A 14,295-nucleotide genomic window follows, 5' to 3' on the forward strand; every position below is an offset into this window, starting at 1 on the left:
GTCACCGGGGCCGGGATGACTTACCCCGTAACCCGTGGTAACAGCAGCATGGAACTGCTGCTGAGTCACTTCCTGGTTTATTACCCTGATGCTTGTCATGGAAGATTGCAGTGTCCTACCAAGCACTTTCCCTGGGTTTGCAGTCTAAATAGAAAAACCTTTATTGTTATTTCTACTCATTTTAAAGCCACAATCTGGACTTTGCATTTCATTCCAACTGCAGTCAATGGGCTGGGTTGTCCTATATCATTTATTAAAATGATCATTGAACAGCAGGAAATATCCCATATTGTTAATATAAAGAGTTCCGTGAGAAAGAAATACATAGACAAACATTTAGGGCGCCCATCTAGAACGAGCTCATTCCATCCCTTAAATTCATCCCTCACTCCACTGTGGACCGCCTCCTTGGGTTCAATTCCACATTCATCTATTGTTTGAAACTGGGCACAGATAGAGCGATGGCCGCATTCATTGATGGATTGATAGATTGATTAATGGTCCCTGTACAATCATTCCTTCCCTGGCTGCAGACATACCCCGCAGAGGCCAACGGGAGGCCGGTTAGCTCTTCACAGCCGGTTGCACAGGGTCAGTGCTCTTTAACATCTTACCCCCCTACCTTTTTCAATTTCCGCCTGAAAACATACCCAAATCTAACTGCCTGTAGCTCAGGCCCAGAACCAAGGATATGCATATTCTTGGTTTCATTTGAAAGAAAACACTCTAATGTTTGTGTAAATGTGAATTGAATGTGGGAGAATATAACACCATAGATCTGGTTTAGATAATACAATGAAAAAAAACATACGTTTTTTTCTTTTTATTGTTGTATCATCATCTTTAAAATGAACGAGACAAAACACACATTCAGATAGGATGATGGGGACAATTTCAGTGAAAAACATAAGAGGGCAACAGTACTTGTGCAGAGTTTCAGAATGATAACTTCCAAAATGAGTGTGCTACATGACAATTATCATGAAGTCACCCAGGTGTCCCACACAAATAGCCCAAATGTACCCAAGTGGCCAAATTGGTGAAGTTATACATTTTGAATGGAATAACTATATACAAAATACCAAAATGGTATTCTAACACACACACCCAAAAAATGGAGAAAAAACATGAAAAAAATATATACATAGCAGTCATAGCATGCCATAGCAGTCTCTTTCTGCTGTAAAGCAGAGGGTCACCAAGCATGTGGTGCAGGTGATGGGGGACTTCATTTTGCAAAGAACACAGCGACGCCTCCATGCTGTGCCCTTTTGGCCCTGAGGCACATACATGCCTGCAGAAATACATTTGGGCAGATGAACACCACTTGTGGCAGGAGCAGAAGGGACAGAGGTACAGTAGAGGGGCCAGAACGTGGTGCTGTAGCCAGCAAGCTCCTTGATGAGCAGCTCTCTGAAGGCTAGCTGTGAGATGGGGGGCTTTCCACAGCTCTTAGCCATTTCCTTGTGTAAGATGAATGCATTCACCACAGCAATGTCGATGAAATGATAGAAGAAAGTCTTGTACCATTTCATCATCTTATGGAGAACATTGTAATAGCCTATCAGCGCATCTGACAGGTCCACACCTCCCATGCTCTTGTTGTTGTCCTTTATTGCAGTTGGAATGGGGACATTTTTTGTGGTCCATGCCCCAGTAACGCTGAGACAACAGGTGTCCAGCTGGATGAACCAGCTTCAGTGGGGGATGGACACCTTGGCACTGGGGGCTCCCATTCGGAGTCAGTGTCACTGTGAAAGAAAATGTTCAGTTAGAATAGTTTCACATATGAGCCCTGTATCAACAGGTATAATAAACAGATACGTGAAATAGTCTCTTATCAATCTCTCATCTGTCACCGTGTCATTGGTTGTCTGTGTCTTCCACATCAAATTTGATGTAATTTCTAAAACCATGTCGTGGCCTTAAGCAGGAGCCATGAACGACATCTTCATCGCTGCAATCAGTTGTATCTTGACTTGGCTCTGAGATCATACTGTAGATAAGACATATTTTCTGTTTTCTCTGCTCTGCCCCAAGAAAGAAAGGTGTGTCAATGCTTGTCTCTGCAGAATAAGTTGGGGAGAAATGGATCTGCCCTCACATCTATGTGCTGTGTGTGCAGGAGAAAAGGGTGTAGCACTACATAGTTGGCTAAAGTAAAGAGATTGCTGCCAAACTATGGATAGCACTCCTGTAGTCTACACCCTACTCTATTAGACTAGCCTCAGTAGGCTGGAGATCAATGATGGCTAGTGGTGTTGACTGTTCTCCATTCCATGTCTGTACTGTAATGCATTAGCCGAAGTAGAGGGGAAATCGATGGGCACTGCTTGGACAGCACGGCTAAGCACAGCATTAGTCCACCCATTGCAGATCGACTCATGGTGGTTTGATGAAGTGGCGAGCTGGTGCTACTGACAGTAGTTATCGACTCAAAGATATCGACCTTGATGTTGCTATTGACTAAAAGATGTTGACCCCCCCCCCCGTGTCTGTCTGTCCTACTATATCAGTATGTCTGTGCCTCTGCATGTAAGCGTGCGTATATGATCCAATCTGATGTTCCGCATTCACGTGTGCGTGAGTCACCTTTAGCAGCACCTCCATCTAGGAGGGAGGTGTAAACATGGACACTCTCTTTATAACTGCAGTATAACTCTGCTCAACTCGCTAAAAACAAGTGTGTGCCTGTGTGTGCCCCCATGCATGTGTGTGTCTGTTAATGCGTCAAACCACTGAGATATCTGAGCCATTTCTCAACTTCTTCTTCCTCTGAGACAATTGCAGCTCTCTTCACTTTCAGATTTGTCTCTGTCTCTGTGAGACTGTATGTCTGGTGTTGGGTTTGCAGTGAGACTGTGGAGTCACAGTATTAATGATGATGTCACAGTAGGGCCTGAGAAGGATAGAGAGAGAGAGAGAGAGAGAGAGAGAGAGAGAGAGAGAGAGCTTTGGTTAATTACCAGCCCTCGTGTCATGTCTCCCTTTCGGTTATGCATTAATCAAAGCAACATTATATACAGTGGCTTCAGAAAGTATTCAAACCCCTTGACTTTTTCTAAATGCTGTTATGTTACAGCCTGCATTTCAAATGGCTTAAATGTAGATGTTGTGTCACTGGCCTACACACAATACCCTAAATGGTCAAAGTGGAATTTGCTTTTTAGAAATGTTTACAAATTAATAGAAAATTAAAAGCTGAGTCAATAAGTATTCAACCCCTTTGTTATGTCAAGCCTAAATAAGTTCAGGAATAAAAAAAGGTCTAACAAGTCACATAATACATTGCATGGACTCACTCTGTGTTCAATAATAGTGTTGAACATGATTTTGTAATGACTACCTCATCTCTGTACCCCACACATACAATTATCTGTTAGGACCCTCGGTCGAGCAGTGAATTTTAAACACAGAACAACCACAAAGACCAGGGTGGTTTTCCAATGCCTCGCAAATAATTGAACCTATTGGTAGATGGGTAAAACAAGCTGACATTGAATATCCCTTTGAACATGGTGAAGTTATTAATTACACTTTGGATGGTGTATCAATACACCCAGTCACTACAATGATACAGGTGTCCTTCCTAACTCAGTTGCCAGAGAGGAAGGAAACCGCTCAGCTATTTCACCATGAGGCCAATGGTGATTTTAAAACAGTTACAGAGTTTAGTGGCTGTCATAGGAGAAAAATGAGGATGGATCAACAACATTGTAGTTACTCCACAATACTAACCTAAATGACAGAGTGAAAAGAAGGAAGCCCGTACAAAATAAATATATTCCTAAACATGCATCCTGTATGAGGCAGTAAAGTAAAACTGCAAAGAATGTGGCAGAGAAATTAATATTATGTCCTGAATGCAAAGTGTTATGTTTGGAGCAAACACAGCACATCACTGAGTACCTCTCTTCATATTTTCAAGCATGGTGGTGGCTGCATCATCTTATGGGTATGCTTGTCATCGGCAAGCACTAGGGAGTTTTTTAGGATAAAAATAAACTTAATAGAGCTGAGCACAGACAAAATCCTAGAGTCAAACCTGGTTCAGTCTGTTTTCCACCAGACACTGGGAGATCAATTTATCTTTCAGTAGGACAATAACCTAAAACACAAGGCCAAATATACACTTGAGTTGCTTACCAAGACGATATTGAATCTTCCTGTGGCATAGTTACAGTTTTGACTTACATTGGCTTGAAAATCTTTGGCAAGGCTTGACAATGGCTGTTTTGCAAGAATAAACAACCAACTTGACAGAGCTTTAAGAATCACAATCCAGGTGTGCAAAGCTCTTAGAGACTTACCCAGAAAGACTCACAGCTGTAATCACTGCCAAAGTTGTTTCTATAATGTGTAAATACTTATGTAAATAAGTAATTACTGTATTTCATTTTCAATACATTTGCAAAATGTTCTAAAAACATGTTTTCACTTGGTCGTTACGGGGTATTGTGTGTAGATGGCTGAGACATTTTTTTTAATCTATTTTGAATTCAGGCTGTAACACAATATGGATGAAGTCAAAGGGTATGAATGCTTTCTGAAGTGAAGTGGATATATGCCTTAGTTAACATATAACAGTGCATAAAGTCTCATCTGATTGCTTAACGCACAAACTATTACCAGAATATCTCTTGACCACCGGATCGACACAGTGTGGAGATCCTCAACAACTAGTCATTGGGACAATAATAAAATGAGCAGAATTATCATGCTGGTTTGGGAATATGTGAAGGAATAGGTGAGTGGAACTAGAACGTTCCATGTGAATATTTCCAATGGATAAAACTGGGCCCTTTTTCCATTGTATGAGTGCATGTGTGTCTGTCTGTGCACATGAATGTGTGGTGTGTGTTTTGTCTGTGATTGAAAATATTGTGCCAAATCATTGTAGCATTGCTCACCTCAAATGCTACCGTGTCCTTGTGGGAGCATGAGCCCATAGCGCTAACTGGTGATTCAATCTTACAGGATACTCAGTCACTGTTTGTGTGATTTATAACACAAACTATCTGCCACAAAATGCTAATGTGTTCCCTTATAACACTCTTCCTGTATTAGGATTGAGCATTAGGCATCAATCCGCCTGAATCTGATGTTTGGGTCCATTTCTTATCCCTTAAAGCTACAGTCTGGGATTTGTTGTATAGCAGAATAGCGAACCACTTGTTTTGGTTGAACAGATTCCCAGATCCCAGACTGTAGCTTTAACTAAAGCAGTGGAACCCAGGAGTGAATGTGATGTTACATCGTTGGCCCAAACATTGCTCAATGATATGTGTTCATGTTGATCTCTATCTTGGTCGAATGTGTTTCAGCCTGGTTCTGTCTGCTGCCTCTGGAGATGGTCAATAGTGTAGTGATGACGAATAGGGACACATAAAACTGTCTCTTTTTTTGGCTCATTTTCTATGATTCATCTCTTGCCAGAGCCCTTGAGCCAAAAGGTTGATAGCTTTCTTATTCGCGTGTCAAGTCTGATGTCATCGTTCTCAGAATCTTGTTTCGTTGACTAAGACCAAAAAAAACTAGACTTGTGTGGGCTGTTCGGATGACACAAGTGTTGAAAGACATGTATTGGACAGTATATTATTGGTCTCCTGAAATGTATACATACAACGGACTACAACGCCAGAGGCCATCCATGAGTCATGTGGCTGGAATCCACAGGAGGGGGAAACAGTGCCACTGACTGCCCCACAACCGTTGTTATAGTTTTGTTCCTGAGCTGAGGAGCGTCGCACATCATAGTACATTTTTTTTGCAGTACATACAGTACATATTGTGCTCTTCTATCAAGTGTACAATAATGTCAGAGGGGAAAAAACTGTGTTTGTTGTTTTGCATTACAAGAACTAGGAGTACTTTGCTGTTGTAATATCTGTGGCTGTTTCACCATTAAGGATTCCAGCTGTAAGTCACGCACACATGAGAAAGAAAACATTTTCCTTTCTATATTTGAGATGGGAACCCTTAGGAAAACTGTATACAATGACATCACGGTGTCCAAATTAATCTGGAGTTCTCTACCAGAAGGAGTGGTCAACCACAGAAACCTCCGGATGCATTTGGCTGTGTGTGTTTGTGGGGGGTTCAAAGGTTAATGATGAGATGACTGTCAGTCTGGTTAATACGCATGACTCCTCCCTAACACCTTATAGGGAATGTGTTTGTTCTGAGCTTCCATTTTGAGCGCAAAGGCCGGTACGGCTGCGATAGCGTCTTCTGGTACGTTGATTATGCAAACAGGTCAAGGTCAGTACAAACGCATAATCTACAACAGCAGACACACATTTCTCCAGCACAAGGTAACCAATCCAGGAAGTTGGTCCATAATCACGGGAGCGGGAACTAGCTGTAGTGGAGTGCATGCAGAGTCAAGGTGAACAGCACGGCTATGCTGTGAATATGGTGATTAGTGTATATGCAGTGAGGAAGCTGTTTTTTTTGCTTTCTGACTAAACCAAGTAGAATTGTGAGAAGGATTGTAGCATTGCAGCATGTACATAATGTCTCACACACACACACACACACACACACACACACACACACACACACACACACACACACACACACACACACACACACACACACAGGCTGTGTTGCATGAAAGATTTTAAAAGGGAACATTAGCAGATATTTTTCTCATTAACTGTCAGGTTGTAGGGGTTTATTGAAGTTTCACATAAGTCTTGAAACAGGAGACAGGGGAGCCATTGGAAGACAAATAATTATGTTATTTATCTCCTAGTTCCTGTTTCTCATCTCTAGCTACATAACGGGGATGTTTCTGATTATATTCACACATTTATAGAGCCCCGCCCACTCTTCAAACACATGCACACACGCACTTAAGCACGGACACAAACGCACCAACACGCCATGGGTATGCCATGGCAAGGGACCAAGCTGGCCCATTGTCCTCATTACGTCAAATTAAGTCACCAACGGTAGGCTGTACGCCAACCTCGGCACCCAAATAAGAATGGGCCTCCAGACCCAGCTAGCACAGTGGATCTGGGCCGATTCCAGCTGAGAGTCGGAGCACTCGGCTGAGAGTCAGACTCGGCCGACGTCATGTGGCCGGAGTTTGGGCCACCTTCGGCAGTATTACTTATGGCTAGGATGTGGCGATTGAGTTCGGGCCGATTCCAGTGTTCGTTATCTGTCCCAAATATATTACTTGGGCGTCGGGCCGATTGGGGCGACTCTCTGGCAGATGATGGGCTGCTTTATATCATTAACATTTCATTATTTGTTTTTCCATATTTTGCTGGTTCGAGACCAGTGTCGGCTGTGCCCAGGAAACCCATGAGGCGATGCATAATTGGCCCAGCGTCGTCTGAGTTAGAGGGTTTGGCCGGCCGGGATGGCCTTATCCCATCGCGCTGTAGTGACTCCCGTGGCGGGCCAGGTGCATGCACGCGGACACGGTCACACAGGTGTATGGTGTTTCCTCCAACTGAAAATGTTTTTTTTTTTTGTGGATGGGTATAATTTATATGTACACAATGTATAATAGTAATATTTAAAATGACTAAATTGGGTCATTTGTAAACATTTATTGAAGTTGCATTGGGCCGCTTCTGGGGGGATTCTGGTAAGATACCGGTAAAGTGGCTGAATTCTGGTAGACGGAAACGGCCCGATGTACTTGGGCCGATTCTGGGCAGTTATTCATTTTGATTCCGGCCGAGTCCGACATCTGATTCCGGGCCGATTTAATCAGTTCCGCCCCCCCCCCCCCACCCCCCCCACCGGGAACACAAACGAAGATGTTGGATTTGTCTTAGACTGTGTTAATCTACAGTAGGGTCCTGCTAAGTCAATATTTATCCTGCTTTGATAAGCATAAACAGAATTGATAATTGGTATATTTTGTTATCTAGGACAGCCTCTTATTACACTTAAGGACATGTACGTGTGCATCTGCACACAGAACGTACACACAACGTTTTATGTACTAGTTTGCAGGCATCTTTTTCAGCCACATGCTGTTTTTTCTTAGGCAAGTGAATTCTCTTATTGATCCACACAGACTTAGTGGGAATTGGCCATAGAGCTGGACTCGACTTTACCACAGAGGACATTCAAGGACATGTTCTCCTTAGAAATGTGTCTGTTGCTGAAATTAAGTTGGAGTTTGAAATTGTTTGAAACACACTGTATGTTAACTTTAATCCATAATGAATGGTGTTTGCTGACCTCATCATGCTTTTTATCAGAAGGACCAGTGAGAATTGTCTACTTCTGTCTGTCAGAAGGCCGGCCAGTTAATTAAAGGTAAAGTTTTCAAAAGAACCTAAGAAATATGTTTACCAGCATTTGAAAACTGCATATACCCACAAGGCTGCTATATGGTGTGGCTCTCTCTCTCTCTCACTCTCTCGACAATCCTTCTGCTGCATGGGCCGGGCACCAATCACAGCCAGGTCTGGTTAAGCTTCCTCCGTTCTCACCAGAGGACTGAATGTTCTCTCTTCCTCCATCACAGATGAATGAGGCCTTTTGTCAGCTCTGTCTAAACAACAAAAAGGAAGAAGTCAAGGATTTCACTTCCTCTCAGGGTATTTCAGCTGAACAGTTTAAAAGTAACAGGAGCTAGTTTGGCAATTGCATTATATGATGTATGTTGTGTCCTCCACTGAAAATGAACACATTGAATGCTGCTTGTTTTAATAATACCCGAGAAGCAAAAGACTCAAGTTCGAAAAGTCAATGTGGGGTCACATCAGGGTGACTGGGTGGAGTCACCCTCATAGACGCCAGTGTCGTATGAGGCAAAACAGGAAGTTACACAGCAGTGGAGCTCCAAAATGGACTCTTTGTGTCTCTTTTTTTTTCTTCCCTTATCACTGCCCATCTCCTCGCAGATCCTAGAGTGATTGCCTGGGCCTCAGTGCTGTCTCCATGGCAACAGACCAACTAGTCCCCTCAGGATGTGTTGATGATGTACATCTCAATCTGATAGCTGTGATAGGCCTTGGGGCAGTGAAGTATTTAGCCTGACCTAGTGGAGCAATCATTTCAGGTGTGAAACTGTCTGAATTCACTTCAATATGAAATGATTGTTAGATCAGTGTAATAGGGTTATTTGATAGGACAATTCAAGAATTTGCCATCTCTGATATACACCGAGTATACAAAACATTAAGAACAGCTGCTCTTTCCATGACATACTGTAGACTGACCAGGTGAATCCAGGTGAAAGCTATGATCTCTTATCAATGTCACTTGTTAAATCCACTTCAATCAGTGTAGATGAAGGGGAGGAGAGTTAAAGAAGGATGTTTAAGCCTTGAGACAATTGAGACATGGATTGTGTCTGTGTGTTATTCAGAGGTTGAATGGGCCAGACAGAAAATGTATGTGCCTTTTGAACAGGGTATGGTAGTAGGTCCTAGGCGCAACAGTTTGAGGGTGTCAAGAGCTGCAACGCTGCTGGGTTTTTCTCGCTCAACAGTTTCCTGTGTGTGTCAAGAATGGTCCATCACCCAAAGGACATCCAGCCAACTTGACACGACTGCGGAAAGCATTGGAGTCAACATGGGCTTCAATCCTGAGTGGCGCAGCGGTCTAAGGCACTGCATCGCAGTGCTAGATGCATCACTAAAGTCCCTGGTTTGATTCCAGGCTGTATCACAAACGGTTGTGATTGGGAGTCCCTTAGGGCAGCGCACAATTGGCCCAGCGTCGTCCAGGTTCAGGTTTGGCCGGGGTAGGTCATCATTGTAAATAATAATTTGTTCATAACTGACTTGCCTAGTTAAATCCAAAAATGTAAATCCAAATAATCCATGTGGAATGCTTTTGACACTTTGTAGAGTCCATTTGCTGAAGAAATGAAGCTTGTTCTGAGGGCAAAAGTGGGTCTAGTTAGTGTATACACCGTACACCATCGCAATATGTTAATTCACCTTGTTAGCAACATTACCATTAGGCCTATCTATGAGTCATTGACTATGAAATTGATAAGGCAATCTACTTTAGGCTGGAACTCATTCTCCCACGATACAGTAGCCATGTAGGCCAATCTGATACCAATGTAGATAAGAGTGGTTGACGGTGCCTGACTCCGTGCACCAGAGGAGGCTGGTGGGAGCAGTATGAAATGGTATCAAACATATGGAAACTACATGTTTAACTCCGTTCCATTTATTCCATTCCATCACAAGGAGCCCATCCTCCTATAGCTCGTCCCACCAGAAGCCTCTGCCGTACACGTATTCAGAATAGTTGTGAAACCAATGATACACTTGATGTCAAGGTGTGGCTGATACTGAAATCTTTAGATTCGCAACTATTGGTGCTGCACTGATAAGGTATTGCTTAACTACATGAAGATTGAACACAGGAGGTTGGTGGCACCTTAATTGGGGAGGACGGGCTCTTGGTAATGTTTGGGGCGGAATAGGTGTGATGGTATCCAAATACATCAATCCCATGATTTCCATGTGTTTGATGCCACTCCATTTACTCCGTTCCAGCCATTACTATGAGCCGTCCTCCCCTCAGCAGCCTACTCTGTGTTTGAATAATGCATAAGGTGAATCAGATAGGATCTTTCCCATGTGGAAAACCTGCTAGCATGCAGGTGTTCACGCTACATTTTCTACAAAACAGGACATCATCTGAATCCTGCCTGCTCTTCAAGATTACATGGACACAAAGCGAGTAATGTGATTGAGTACTTTGTTTCTCTGAGAGGTTTTGTTGATTTGAGGCTGGTCCTCCTCTAGACTTCCTGAGCTCAGGTCTGTGTGACTGTGAGCTTGAGAAACCCCTGTGGTTCCTCTCTAAGTGAATTTAAAACAATACACACTGTGACGTGTCTGAAGTTCTGTTGTCTCTGCACAAGGAAGTCGGCTTCAAGGAGCTGATTATACTTCCTGTTTTGGATGAGATTCTTTGGCCACCTAGCAGCCTACTGTTCTCCTTTTGGACCAGTTTCCTACTTGTATATACGTATACATATGAGATGAATAATGTAGGGTATGTAAACATTATATTAGGTAGCATTTTTTAAAGTGGCTAGTGATATATTTTACATCATTTCCCATCAATTCCCATTATTAAAGTGGCTGGAGTTGAGTCAGTGTGTTTGAAGCAGCCACTCAATGTTAGTCGTGGCTGATTAACTTCTTGAAACTCCCCATCCCGGATCCGGGTTTGTGACTAAAGCCTCAGGCTCATTAGCATAACGCAACGTTAACGATTTCTGAAAATCGCAAATAAAATGAAAATAATGCGTCTGCTCTCAAGCTTAGCCTTTTCTTAACAACACTGTCATCTCAGATTTTCAAAATATGCTTTTGAACCATAGAAATTGACTAATTTGTGTAAGAGTATGTAAAGCTAGCATAGCATTTTGAGTAACATTTAGCACGCAACATTTTCACAAAAACCAGATAACCAAATAAATAAAATAATTTACCTTTGAAGAGCTTCTGATGTTTTCAATGAGGAGACTCTCAGTTACATATCAAATGCGCAGTTTTTCCTGAAAGCGTCTGTGTGTAGGAGAAATCGTTCCGTTTTCTACATTGCGTCTGGCTACCGAAACCAACCGAAAATTCAGTCACCTACAACGTAAAACTTTTTCCGGATTAACTACATAATATCGACCGAAACATGGCAAACGTTGTTTGGAATCAATCCTCAAGGTGTTTTTTCACATATCTCTTCATTGATATGCAGTTCGTGGAAGCTTGCTTTCCTCTCTGTATCGCATGGAAAAATACTGGCAGGTGACTTTTGCGCACCAATTTCGGCGCAGGACACCGGGCGGACACGTGGTAAATGTGGTCTCTTATGGTCAATCTTCCAATGATCTGCCTACAAATACGTCACAATGCTGCAGACACCTTGGGGAAACGATAGAAAGGGCAGGCTCATTCCTCTCGCATTCACAGCCATATAAGGAGACAATGGAAAACAGAGCCTCAAAAATCCTTGTCATTTCCTGGATGCCATCTCATCTTGGTTTTGCCTGAAGCTCACGTTCTAGGGCACGCACAGAGAATATCTTGGTATTTCTGGACACGTCAGAGTGTTTTCTTTCGAATGCTATCAATTATATGCATAGTCGAGCATCTTTTTGTGACAAAATATCTTGTTTAAAACGGGAACGTTTTTCATCCAAAAATGAAATAGCGCCCCCATAGATGTAAGAGGTTAACAGCCTGATGGCCTTGAGATAGAAGCTGTTTTTCAGTCTCTCGGTCCCAGCTTTGATGCACCTGTACAGACCTTGCCTTCTGGATGATAGCGGGGTGAACAGGCAGTGGCTCGGGTGGTTGATGTCCATGATGATCTTTATGGCCTTCCTGTAACATCGGGTGGTATATGTGTCCTGGAGGGCAGGTAGTTTGCCCCCGGTGATGCGTTGTGCAGACCTCACTACCCTCTGGAGAGCCTTACGGTTGTGGATGGAGCAGTTGCCGTACCAGGCGGTGATACAGCCCGCCAGGATGCTCTCGATTGTGCATCTGTAGAAGTTTGTGAGTGCTTTTGGTGACAAGCCGAATTTCTTCAGCCTCCTGAGGTTGAAGAGGCGCTGCTGCGCCTTCTTCACGATGCTGTCTGTGTGGGTGGACCAATTCAGTTTGTCTGTGATGTGTATGCCGAGGAACTTAAAACTTACTACCCTCTCCACTACTGTTCCATCGATGTGGATAGGGGGGTGTTCACCTCCTCCCTGTAGGCCGTCTCGTCGTTGTTGGTAATCAAGCCTACCACTGTTGTGTCGTCCGCAAACTTGATGATTGAGTTGGAGGCGTGCGTGGCCACGCAGTCGTGGGTGAACAGGGAGTACAGGAGAGGGCTCAGAACGCACCCTTGTGGGGCCCCAGTGTTGAGGATCAGCGGGGTGGAGATGTTGTTGCCTACCCTCACCACCTGGGGGCGGCCCGTCAGGAAGTCCAGTACCCAGTTGCACAGGGCCGGGTCGAGACCCAGGGTCTCGAGCTTGATGACGAGCTTGGAGGGTACTATGGTGTTGAATGCCGAGCTGTAGTCGATGAACAGCATTCTCACATAGGTATTCCTCTTGTCCAGATGGGTTTTGGGCAGTGTGCAGTGTGGTTGAGATTGCATCGTCTGTGGACCTATTTGGGCGGTAAGCAAATTGGAGTGGGTCTAGGGTGTCAGGTAGGGTGGAGGTGATATGGTCCTTGACTAGTCTCTCAAAGCACTTCATGATGACGGAAGTGAGTGCTACGGGGCGGTAGTCGTTTAGCTCAGTTACCTTAGCTTTCTTGGGAACAGGAACAATGGTGGCCCTCTTGAAGCATGTGGGAACAGCAGACTGGGATAGGGATTGATTGAATATGTCCGTAAACACACCAGCCAGCTGGTCTGCGCATGCTCTGAGAGCGCGGCTGGGGATGCTGTCTGGGCCTGCAGCCTTGCAAGGGTTAACACGTTTAAATGTTTTACTCACCTCGGCTGCAGTGAAGGAGAGTCCGCATGTTTTCATTGCAGGCCGTGTCAGTGGCACTGTATTGTCCTCAAAGCGGGCAAAAACGTTATTTAGTCTGCCTGGGAGCAAGACATCCTGGTCCGTGACTGGGCTGGTTTTCTTTTTGTAATCCGTGATTGACTGTAGACCCTGCCACATACCTCTTGTGTCTGAGCCGTTGAATTGAGATTTTACTTTGTCTCTATACTGACGCTTAGCTTGTTTGATTGCCTTGCAGAGGGAATAGTTGCACTGTTTGTATTCGGTCATGTTTCCGGTCACCTTGCACTGATTAAAAGCAGTGGTTCGCGCTTTCAGTTCCACGCGAATGCTGCCATCAATCCACGGTTTCTGGTTTGGGAATGTTTTAATTGTTGCTATGGGAACGACATCTTCAACGCACGTTCTAATGAACTCGCACACCGAATCAGCGTAATCGTCAATGTTTTTGTCTGACGCAATACGAAACATATCCCAGTCCACGTGATGGAAGCAGTGTTGGAGTGTGGAATCAGATTGGTCGGACCAGCGTTGGACAGACCTCAGCGTGGGAGCTTCTTGTTTTAGTTTCTGTCTGTAGGCAGGGATCAACAAAATGGAGTCGTGGTCAGCTTTTCCGAAAGGAGGGCGGGGCAGGGCCTTATATGCGTCGCGGAAGTTAGAATAGCAATGATCCAAGGTTTTGCCAGCCCTGGTTGCACAATCGATATGCTGATACAATTTTTTGGAGAGTACGTGTCAAAAAGGCAGAGCATCTCTTTATTAACTTCTTGAAACTCCCCATCCCGGATCCGGGATGGTGACTAAAGCCTCAGGCTCATTAGCATAAC

This window comes from Oncorhynchus masou, chromosome 6 (assembly GCF_036934945.1).
Source record: "Oncorhynchus masou masou isolate Uvic2021 chromosome 6, UVic_Omas_1.1, whole genome shotgun sequence".
NCBI classification, from domain to species: domain Eukaryota; kingdom Metazoa; phylum Chordata; class Actinopteri; order Salmoniformes; family Salmonidae; genus Oncorhynchus; species Oncorhynchus masou.